The following is a 10,635-nucleotide window of genomic DNA, read 5'->3' on the forward strand; positions in this document are numbered from 1 at the left end:
TTCCAAACCTGAGAGATAGAGTGTCTTGTTCATGAAATAGCCCAGAGGCCAGTGTCATTGGGTTGAAGAGTACATGGAGGGGTGGAAGCTGTAAGAAAAGTGAAAAAGTAAGTAAAAAGACTGGAAAGCGGCTAGGTGATGAAGGGTTTTGAATGCCAAAGACAACATTTTGTATTTAATTCTGGAAGCTGTAAGGAGCCCCTGAAGTTTATTATGTAGCTTAGAAATCACTTGAGTAGCTGAGTGGAGAATGGATTGGAATGGGAGGACATTTGAGGTAGGCAGAGCCACCAGTAAGCTACTACAATAGTCCAGGACTGAGAAGATGAAGGCTTGTATCAGGGTGGTGGCATTGTCAGAGGAGAAAAGGAGGTGTTTGTATGAAAGGGGGCACATTATAAGAGATGTCAGAGAGGTAAAATTGGTAGGCCTTGGCAAGCTTAGATGCAGGGAGGGAGATGAGAGAGAATGAGGAATCCAGGATGATTCCAAGGTTGTAAGCCTGAGGGAAGATAGGATTGATCTCTCTAGTAACAGGGAAGGTAGAATATGGTACATGTTCCCACAGAGTTTATGTAACTAGTGCATAAAAATAAATGTAGTAAAAACACACACACATATATGTATATATACATATATATATGTATGTGTATAAAATATATTCCAAATAGCTGTGGGCACTTCATTTGGGAGTGTACAAGCAACTGGGGAGGACTAAAAAATTCAGATAGGCTTCCTGTAGAAGAGAGAGTTGAGCCTTGAAGAAAGTCTAGGATTCCACTAGGCAGAGGTGAAAAGGAAATGCATTCCAGGCAAGGTAGAAAGCCTGTGCAAAGTTGGGAAGACAATTCAATGTTAACTACCAGGAAGGACAAGCAGACTATTTTGGCTGAAACCCAGAGCATGTGAAAGATAGTAATGAACCTGGAAAGGTAGATTTGGAGTCAAACTGAAAAGGGCCCTAAAGTCAAAATGAAAAGTTTGTGTATCATTTCTTATCCTAAAGGCAAGAGAGAGCCACTGGGAATGATTCAATCAGAATTGTGCTATAGAAACATTAATCTAGCAGCTCTGGGAGGATAGATTGGATGAGAAACGGGATTCTAGATCTATTATGAGGGCAAGAATTGCAGAGGCTTAGAATCAGAGTGACAACTCCATGAATGGACAATACAGGATGGATGCAAGATATATTGAATTGACAAGAGTTGACAATTGATGGATTTGAGGGACTGAGGAAAAGGGTGATCAGACCTTATTTCAAAAGAAATAAGGAAATTAGAAAGAAGTGATGGATTGGGGGAATGATGAGTTCTGTTTTAGACACAGTGAGTCTGAGATACCCATGAGATATCCACTTGAAAATATTCTTTTTTTAAATTTTTTTTTATTAAATTTATTTATTTAACTTTTAACATTCATTTTCACAAAATTTGGGGTTACAAATTTTCTCCCCTTTTATCCCCTCCCCCCCAAACACCAAGCATTCTAATTGCCCCTATGACCAATCTGCTCTCTCTTCTATCATCCCTCTCTGCCCTTGTCTCCGTCTTCTCTTTTGTTCTGTAGGGCCAGATAGCTTTCTATACCCCTTTACCTGTATTTCTTATTTCCTAGTGGCAAGAACATTACTCGACAGTTGATCCTAACACTTTGAGTTCCAACTTCTTTACCTCCCTCCCTCTCCACCCCTTCCCTTTGGAAGGCAAGCAATTCAACATAGGCCAAATCTGTGTAGTTTTGCAAATGACTTGCATAATAGTTGTGTTGTATAGGACTAACTATATTACCCTCCATCCTATCCTGTCCCCCATTACATCTATTCTCTTTTGATCCTATCCCTCCCCATGAGTGTCGACCTTGAATTGCACCCTCCTCCCCATGCCCTCCCTTCTATCATCCCCCCCACCCTGCTTATCCCCTTATCCCCCACTTTCCTGTATTGTAAGATAGGTTTTCATACCAAAATGAGTGTGCATTTTATTCTTTCCTTTAGTGGAATGTGATGAGAGTAGACTTCATGTTTTTCTCTCACCTCCCCTGTTTATCCCTCCACTAATGAGTCTTTTGCTTGCCTCTTTTATGAGAGATAATTTGCCCCATTCAATCTCTCCCTTTCTCCTCCCAATATATTTCTCTCTCACTGCTTGATTTCATTTTTTTTTAAGATATGATCCCATCCTCTTCAATTCACTCTGTGCACTCTGTCTCTATGTGTGTGTGCCATGTGTGCATGTGTGTGTGTGTAATCCCACCCAGTACCCAGATACTGAAAAGTTTCAAGAGTTACAAATATTGTCTTTCTATGTAGGAATGTAAACAGTTCAACTTTAGTAAGTCCCTTATGACTTCTCTTTGCTGTTCACCTTTTCCTGGTTCTCTTCATTCTTGTGTTTGAAAGTCAAATTTTCTTTTCAGCTCTGGTCTTTTCATCAAGAATGCTTGAAAATCCTCTATTTCATTGAAAAACCAATTTTTCCCCTGAAGTATTATACTCAGTTTTGCTGGGTAGGTGATTCTTGGTTTTAGTCCTAGTTCCTTTGACTTCTGGAATATCCTATTCCATGCCCTTCGATCCCTTAATGTAGAGGCTGCTAGATCTTGTGTTATCCTGATTGTATTTCCACAATACTTGAATTGTTTCTTTCTAGCTGCTTGCAATATTTTCTCCTTCACCTGGGAATTCTGGAATTTGGCCACAATGTTCCTAGGAGTTTCTCTTTTTGGATCTCCTTCAGGCGGTGTTCTGTGGATTCCTTGAATATTTATTTTGCCCTCTGGTTCTAGAATCTCAGGGCAGTTTTCCTTGATAATTTCATGAAAGATGATGTCTAGGCTCTTCTTTTGATCATGGCTTTCAGGTAGTCCCATAATTTTTAAATTGTCACTCCTGGATCTATTTTCCAGGTCAGTTGTTTTTCCCATGAGATATTTCACATTATCTTCCATTTTTCCATTCTTTTGGGCTTGTATTGTGATATCTTGCTTTCTCACAAAGTCCTTAGCCTCCATCTGTGCCATTCTAATTTTGAAGGAACTATTTTCTTCAGTGAACTTTTGAATCTCCTTTTCCATCTGGCTAATTCTGCTTTTGAAAGCATTCTTCTCCTCATTGGCTTTTTGAACCTCTTTTGCCAATTGAGTTAGCCTATTTTTCAAGGTGTTATTTTCTTCAACATTTTTTTGGGTCTCCTTTAGCAGGGCGCTGATTTGTTGTTCATACTTTGACTTCATGTCTCTCATTTCTCTTCCCAGCTTTTCCTCCACCTCTCTAACTTGATTTTCAAAATTCTTTTTGAGCTCTTCCATGGCCTGAGCCCATTGGGTGGGCTGGGACACAGAAGCCTTGATTTCTGTGTCTTTGTCTGATGGTAAGCATTGTTCTTCCTCATCAGAAAGGCAGGGAGGAAATGCCTGTTCACCTAGAAAGTAACCTTCTATAGTCTTATTTCTTTTCCCTTTTCTGGGCATTTTGCCAGCCAGTGACTTGACCTCTGAATATTCTCCTCACACCCACCTCGCCTCCTGATCCTCCCAGCCAGCTTTTGGGGTCTGAGATTCAAATGCTGCTTCCAGCCTTAGGGCTTTTGGCGGGGGCTGGGCTGCTATTCAGTGTGAGATTAGGTTCAGGTGCTGAGGTTGGGGCAGGGCCGCCTCTCAGGCTCAGTTCCCTCAGGGGGTTTACGCACAGACCTTCAACAATGGATCCAGGCTCCCGCCCACTTGGGGAGCCCCAGTCTGCAGCCGCCTCCCAGCCTCTACCTCCCGGGGGGGGGGGCCTGAATAATGGGGGTACCCCACTCCCCTCTCGACCCACCAAAGAGGCTCTCTCACCGACCCCCGTCACTTGTGGGTGGAGGGACTTGTGTGGCTGCTGGAGATCCTGTCCCTGAAGCCTGCTCGGGTCTGTTTCTCTTGGTGCCGCGGCCGCAGCAGGTCTGGGCTGGGCTGGGCTCCGCATCTGCAGCGCGACGGACCTTTTGTGAGAGGTTTGCAGGTCCCTCTGGAACAGAAATCTCCTTCTCTTCACTGTTCTGTGGCCTCACTGCTCCAGAATTTACCATGAGTTACTTTATACCTATGTTGTATGGGTTGTGGGTTCGGAGCTATGTGTATTTGCGTCTTTCTACTCCGCCATCTTGGCTCCGCCCCCTTGAAAATATTCTAATAGGTAGTTGGTTATGTAAGATCGAAATTCAGGAGAGTGGGGCTGGATATAGAGATCTTAGCATTAACTGCATGGAAATGATGGTTGAACCCAAGTGAGTTGGAATAAGAGCTAAATATATGGGAATTCCTGTCATTCCAAATTTTGCCCTCTAAGTACAAAAAAAATAAGCTTCATTTCTCTTCCATAAGACAGACCTTCAAATATTTGAAGGTTGCTGTCATATTTACCTTAAGATTTTTCTTCTTGAATCTAAGCATTTCCAATTCTTTTAATTATTCCTCTTCTGGCATGGTTTCTAGCTTTCTCATAATGCTGCTTGCCTTCTTCTAGAGGTGGTCCAAATAGTTCATGTTCTTCCTGAAATGTGGTGCCCAGAAAACAACATAATAAACAAGTTGTGTTTCCGCCATGGAAGATTACCACAGTCCTAGTTCTTCCTTGCTACTCCTGGACTTTCTTCCTCTCAATGCGAATGAAGATAACTTTGGGTAGCTAGGTGACACAGATAGAGTACTGGGCCTAGAGTTAGACTCATTCTTGTGAGTTCAAATCTGGCCTCAGATACTTATTAGCTGTGTGATCCTAGACAAATCACTTAACCCTATTTGCCTCAGTTTCCTCATCTGTAAAATTAGTTAGAGAAGAAAATGCAAACCACTTTAGTATCTGCCAAGAAAACCCAAAATTGAGTCCTGAAGAGTCAGATATGACTGAAATGACTGAACAACAAGCTTTCCATTTTTCATCCAAAACATTCTACCTACTGATTCTGGGTGTTTTCATTGTTTGTCCCCATTCCTGAAATTGTCTCCCTCATTTTCTGTGTATCCCTAGCAGTATCCCTAGAACAGTCCCTTACACATAGTAGGCACTTAATAAATGCTTGTTGACTTGACTAGATATTAAGTTGTCTTGTTTTAATTTTTTTTTTTGCCAATAGAGACTACTGTTGACTTATATAAAGCTTGTATTTGTATTGTTAATGTATTTTTGCTTAATTTGAAGATCTTTCCCATCCATTAATAGGCCCGTGTGACCTGCTTAAATCAGGTAGAACATAAAGGGGGAAGCAGATCTGGGAGGAGGTGAGTGAGAGAAGTTAGAGTGGAGGGAGAGAGAGAACTCAGGCAGGCAGACAGATAGGATTGTGAGTATTTCCTTGTGGGAAGGTCATGGGAAAGGGGCAAGGAGGAGTAAGGCTTGGAAATGGAGGTGTCTCCTGCTGTGGTAATGTGTAGTAACTTTTTTGTTGTTATGATGGATTCAGTTTTCTGGTGTTGAGATTTGACTCTCTGGTGTTGGGATTCAGCTTTCTGGTGTCTGAAAAAATGTTTTTCCTCTGCCTTCTATATGGAGAGTCTGTTATATTTTGCAATTCAGAACCATGCTGGCATATTCATTCAGTGTCATGAATATTGCCTTGGCAATACAGTATTCTACTACAATCCTCAGATCTTTTTTGTACCAACTTATTCAGAAGCTGATGACACAACTGACATATTTTCATTAGCTACTGAATGTCAATAATCAAATGACTCAGTGTTCTCAATGACTAATATTAGTCATTGAGATGTTTTTGGCATTTCCTGAAGTATTCATTCCTAGGGACCCTACCAATGATTCTATGATTTCCCCTTGCTCAGATAATAAAATACAATGTAATAGAGATATTATTCTGGGGTTAAAAAATACTTCAGAGGTACAAGATGAGAGAAAAATGACAGCAGTTCATGTGAAAATGATCTGGAGCTTTTAGATAACTTCAACCTTGATATGTCAATAATTACATTTGACTGTCAAAAACCACTTAGTCAACTAATTCAACAACTAAAGGGATATCAGGCAGTATGAGAGGCATGATGTGCCGAATTTGGGAATGGAATAGTTCCACCACATTTTCACCCAGGTCAAACTAAATTGGGAGCATTATGTTCTAAATAATTTAGGAAGACATTGATAGGCTGGAGAACATGGAGAAGAGGGATAATAAGAGGGTGAAAAATTATATTTCACATCATGTGAAGATCAATTGAAGGAACTGGTGATGATTTGCCTGGGGAAGAGAAAATGCAGGAAGAACAATGATATTTGTCTTCAAATATGTGAAGGGCTCATAGATTACAGTTGTTCTACCTGGTTCCAGAACAATGGGGAAGAAATTGAACAGGGGAAGATTTAAGCATGGCATCTGGGGAAGGGAAGTTAGACCTGTATGAAAGGGAAATGGGCTTTCAGTTAGTCAGTCAACATATAGTATATTGACTGTCAACATATATTATGTCTGTTATATACCAGGAATTGTGCTAAGTGCTGGAGATACAAAAAGAAAAAGAGCCAAGACAAAGGCCCCTGCCCTCAAGGAGCTCACACTCTCTATAAGTCTTCAAGTGGAAGTTGGACTGCTACATGTTTGGGAGGTTGTGGTAGAGGGAATCCTCCTTCAGGTGTGGGTTGTGTTAAATTACCTTTGTGGTTCCTTCTAGTTTTGTGAGTCTATGATTTTCTATTGTCTTGAGAGAGTAGTCCTGTGATTAACAGTGATCGAGTTGTTTTCTATCAGAGGAAACTAGGAAAGTCCTGGGTACAGGGTTCAGAGATTACCTAAGGAGATAAGGGGGCATAAAAATGAGCTCTAGATTGCCTTTGGCATCTGGTTGGCAGATGACTGCTTATTATCTTATGTTCAAGAGTCCTTCATTTGTAGACCCTCAGCTTATCTAACGACTTCCCTTTTATATTTTAGTTCCTCATCTTTTACCTTTCGGTCTCATTCTTCGTAGTTTTTGACCATTTTAATAGTAATATGGGAAGTTTCTCAAATCAGACTCTTCTACATAGTGCCCTCACAGGGCTGAATGAATCACATCCTTTCTCTGAAACTCAGTTTCCTTGTATGTAAAATTAGTTGTTGTTGCTCAATCTTTCAGTTGTGTCCAACTCTTTGTGACCCCATTTGGAGTTCTCTTGGCAAAAATATTTAAGGGGGTTTGTCCTTTCCTTCTCCAGCCCATTTTATAGATGAGGAAACTGAGGCAAACAGGGTTAAGTGACTTTCCTAAGGTCACATAGCTGGTAAGTAGCTGAAGTCAGATTTGAGATCAAGAAGATGGGTGTATCCACTGAACCACCTACTTGCCCATATTAGATTAGGGGAAGGACTGAATGATCTCTTGTAACAGCAAGCACCCTGGTACCTAGGATGACTTGTTGGTATAGGCTATTAGATTTGCTTTTCCAAAAGGGAAAGCAACTTTTTAAGGGGTCAATAATCACTTTAATCCAACACATATATCATTCACTTAATTCAGGGGGAAAAGCCAGCACCTTGAACTTCAGAGAAATTAAATTCAGAGAAACAAACAGAAATTACAAACAGAAAGACCAACAGACAGGACTTCCAACTGTCTGACAATAAATAATACATACATTGTTACCAGAGAGAGAAGCACCAACATCTGGGTTTTCAAAGCCTTAACAGTTACCCAGAGTCTCATCTGGCACATGAAACTTTTTCCAAAGAGTAAGTACCGAAAGCAAATCTCACCTCGGAAGATCTATATCTATATATACACACATATATACACATACATACAAATCCGACTTCAGCTACTTACCAGCTATGTGATCCTAGGAAAGTCACTTAACCCTGTTTGCCTCAGTTTCCTCATCTATAAAATGGGCTGGAGAAGGAAAGGACAAACCCCCTTAAATATCTTTGCCAAGAGAACTCCAAATGGGGTCACAAAGAGTTGGACACAACTGAAAGATTGAGCAACAACAACTAATTTTACATACAAGGAAACTGAGTTTCAGAGAAGGAATGTGATTCATTCAGCCCTGTGAGGGCACTATGTAGAAGAGTCTGATTTGAGATACTTCCCACATAATGTATGTATAGTGTATATGTATGTATATATATATATATGTATGTATATATACATATATAAACTATATATATGTGTGTGTGTGTATATATGTGTGTGTGTATATATATGTGTGTGTATATATATGTGTGTGTGTATATATATATGTATGTATGTATATACAAACACTATATCCACCATTCAGAAACAGAGGAAATCATGACAATCCTGACCCAGTGCAGCATTAGCAATTAACAAAAGGTGTGGGCCTTCATACAAAACAAGCCTCCCCTAATCAAGTTTCCCTTAATGGGCTCCACCTGAGGTCTATTAATGGGCAGGAAAGATTTTTAACTCCTATTACACCTCTAAACTCCAAATTGATGATCATATGACCCTAATCTTTCTTCTAGAAATGTTAGGCACATGTTATCTTGCCTGCTACAATAATAGACTTGCTTCTTTTTAAGGTAACATACATGAAATACTAGGTCTCTATAGACAGATAAATTCAAGCTACTTAGAAGTAGAATTTTCCTTTGAACACTGTGTATTGCTCAATATCTGGATCTTGTTCATGGCTCAGAATCACTGGATAAATGTCAAGTTTCTTCTGCATCTACTGAATAGGATTAGTTGTCTAGCCCATAGAGCTATTTTGACCAACATACAGAAATCTGTCCATTTTACAGATATATTCTGCCCAAAGCAAGAGATGTGTTCATTGAGCATGATTTAAAATACTTCAGGACTTCTGCCCTGACCTATACAAAATAAAAAGACCAGTCAGAATGTCTTTCTATGTCAGACAAAAAAAAATCTAGTATGTCACTCCTGTACTTAGGTATTGAATCTGTTGAGATCCAATTAAGGACATCTCCACATCTGAATTTATATAGTTCAAATTGGCTTTCTTCTTATTAATTTTCCACCAATGGCTAGGATGCATCTTGTCATGTGCCTATATGCAAATGGGCTACTTTCTACATTAACCAATGAATATGATAAAAAATGAAAGGGATACGAAAATCTGATTACTTGTTCTTTATAGACAACTACTTAGGATATTTGAGTGCCCTCCTCCCTTCCATAACAGGAAATTGATTTGAATGATACGGATAATTTCTCTTAAGCTAGACTAATCAAAATGGAGTCCTTCCATAATAATCTTTCAAGAGCACCAGAAAGTTGGCTACAATAAGTTTTCCAGGTCAGAAATAAGTCTAGAATTTAGCTCATTGTTGAAGTTAGGAGTCATGGGATCATAGATTTAGACCCAGGAAAGATAATTCATTGGTCTGCAAACTTCTTTGATAATATACCCATATCAGTAAAAAAGAAAAAAAAAGAGCAGTCTCCAAGTAAATTAACATTTATTCATTTGCAAAGTACATAGTTATTACTGGAGTAGTGTATCATGTTCATTATCATATATATATTATATACATATATATATATAAACAGACATTTTAAAAGGTGAGATACATTTTTAAATATTTTAATTTTCTTTATTACTGGTACAACTCACTTTGTTCCCATAAAATATTATCAAAATATTATTTTAATGAGATAAACCAGATTAGATATGTCTTTATTATTTTGAAAAATCAATTTATTTCTATTGGGAGATCAGGTAAATATAAATAATAAATCATCATTATTTTTAGTAATTAAATCTTCAATTCAAATAATTGACAGATAATAATAACAAAGATTCATATAATTTATACTGTGCTAAGCCCTTTACAATTATTATCCTGTTTGATTCTCACAACTACACTTGGAGTTAGGTGTTATTATTATTCCCATCTTGTAGATTAGAAGACAGAAGCAAAGAGGAGTTAAGTGACTTGCCCATGGTCACACAGTTAGAAAATGTCTGAGGCCATGTTTGAACTCAGATCTTCCTAGCTCCAGAACTAGTGCTCTATCTACTATACCACGTGGCTGCCTATAGCTAACCAAGCAGGTGATTCTCTCTCTCTTTTAAAGATATTTTGCAAGGTACATCATGCAGTCATCAAATAATTAGTCATAACAATCTATTGACCCAGTAGCTTTCTGACAAATCATTGTTTATAAGTGTATAGGTATTTGCCGTATACAAGTTTTTCAAAACTCCCAAGATTAGAGACTCCACTCCCTTCACTAGATAAAATGCATGAAGTCACTGAGATATCCAAGGAAAAAAATGATGCAAAAAGATAGGACTGAAAGTTGAAAGCATTTTATGAATATCTCTGCAATGGGTCTAAGACTCTCCTTTTCAACATGTACTTTTCTGACTAGAAGCAGCTACACAATGTCTACAAATGCTCCAGTTTTTCTCTCCAAGGACTCCCCTTATACATCATTACAATTCTTCTTGAAGCAGGTTTCCCAGGTTCTCCATGTGGGGAGATGTTATCCCAGGCATCCTCCCACACACACACATGTCACAACCAGTTCATGACTGCTCAACCTGTGCTGGTCTATCCCACTCAATATAAAAAGGGGGGAAAAGGGAGGCTGGAATCTTTAGGTCATTTACTCTGAAGTGCGAATTCACCTGTTAGAGAGGTATCCACTCTATCTGTGAAATTATTTAGGGAACAGGGGGTG

This window comes from Notamacropus eugenii, chromosome 3 (assembly GCF_028372415.1).
Source record: "Notamacropus eugenii isolate mMacEug1 chromosome 3, mMacEug1.pri_v2, whole genome shotgun sequence".
Taxonomy (NCBI): Eukaryota; Metazoa; Chordata; class Mammalia; order Diprotodontia; family Macropodidae; genus Notamacropus; species Notamacropus eugenii.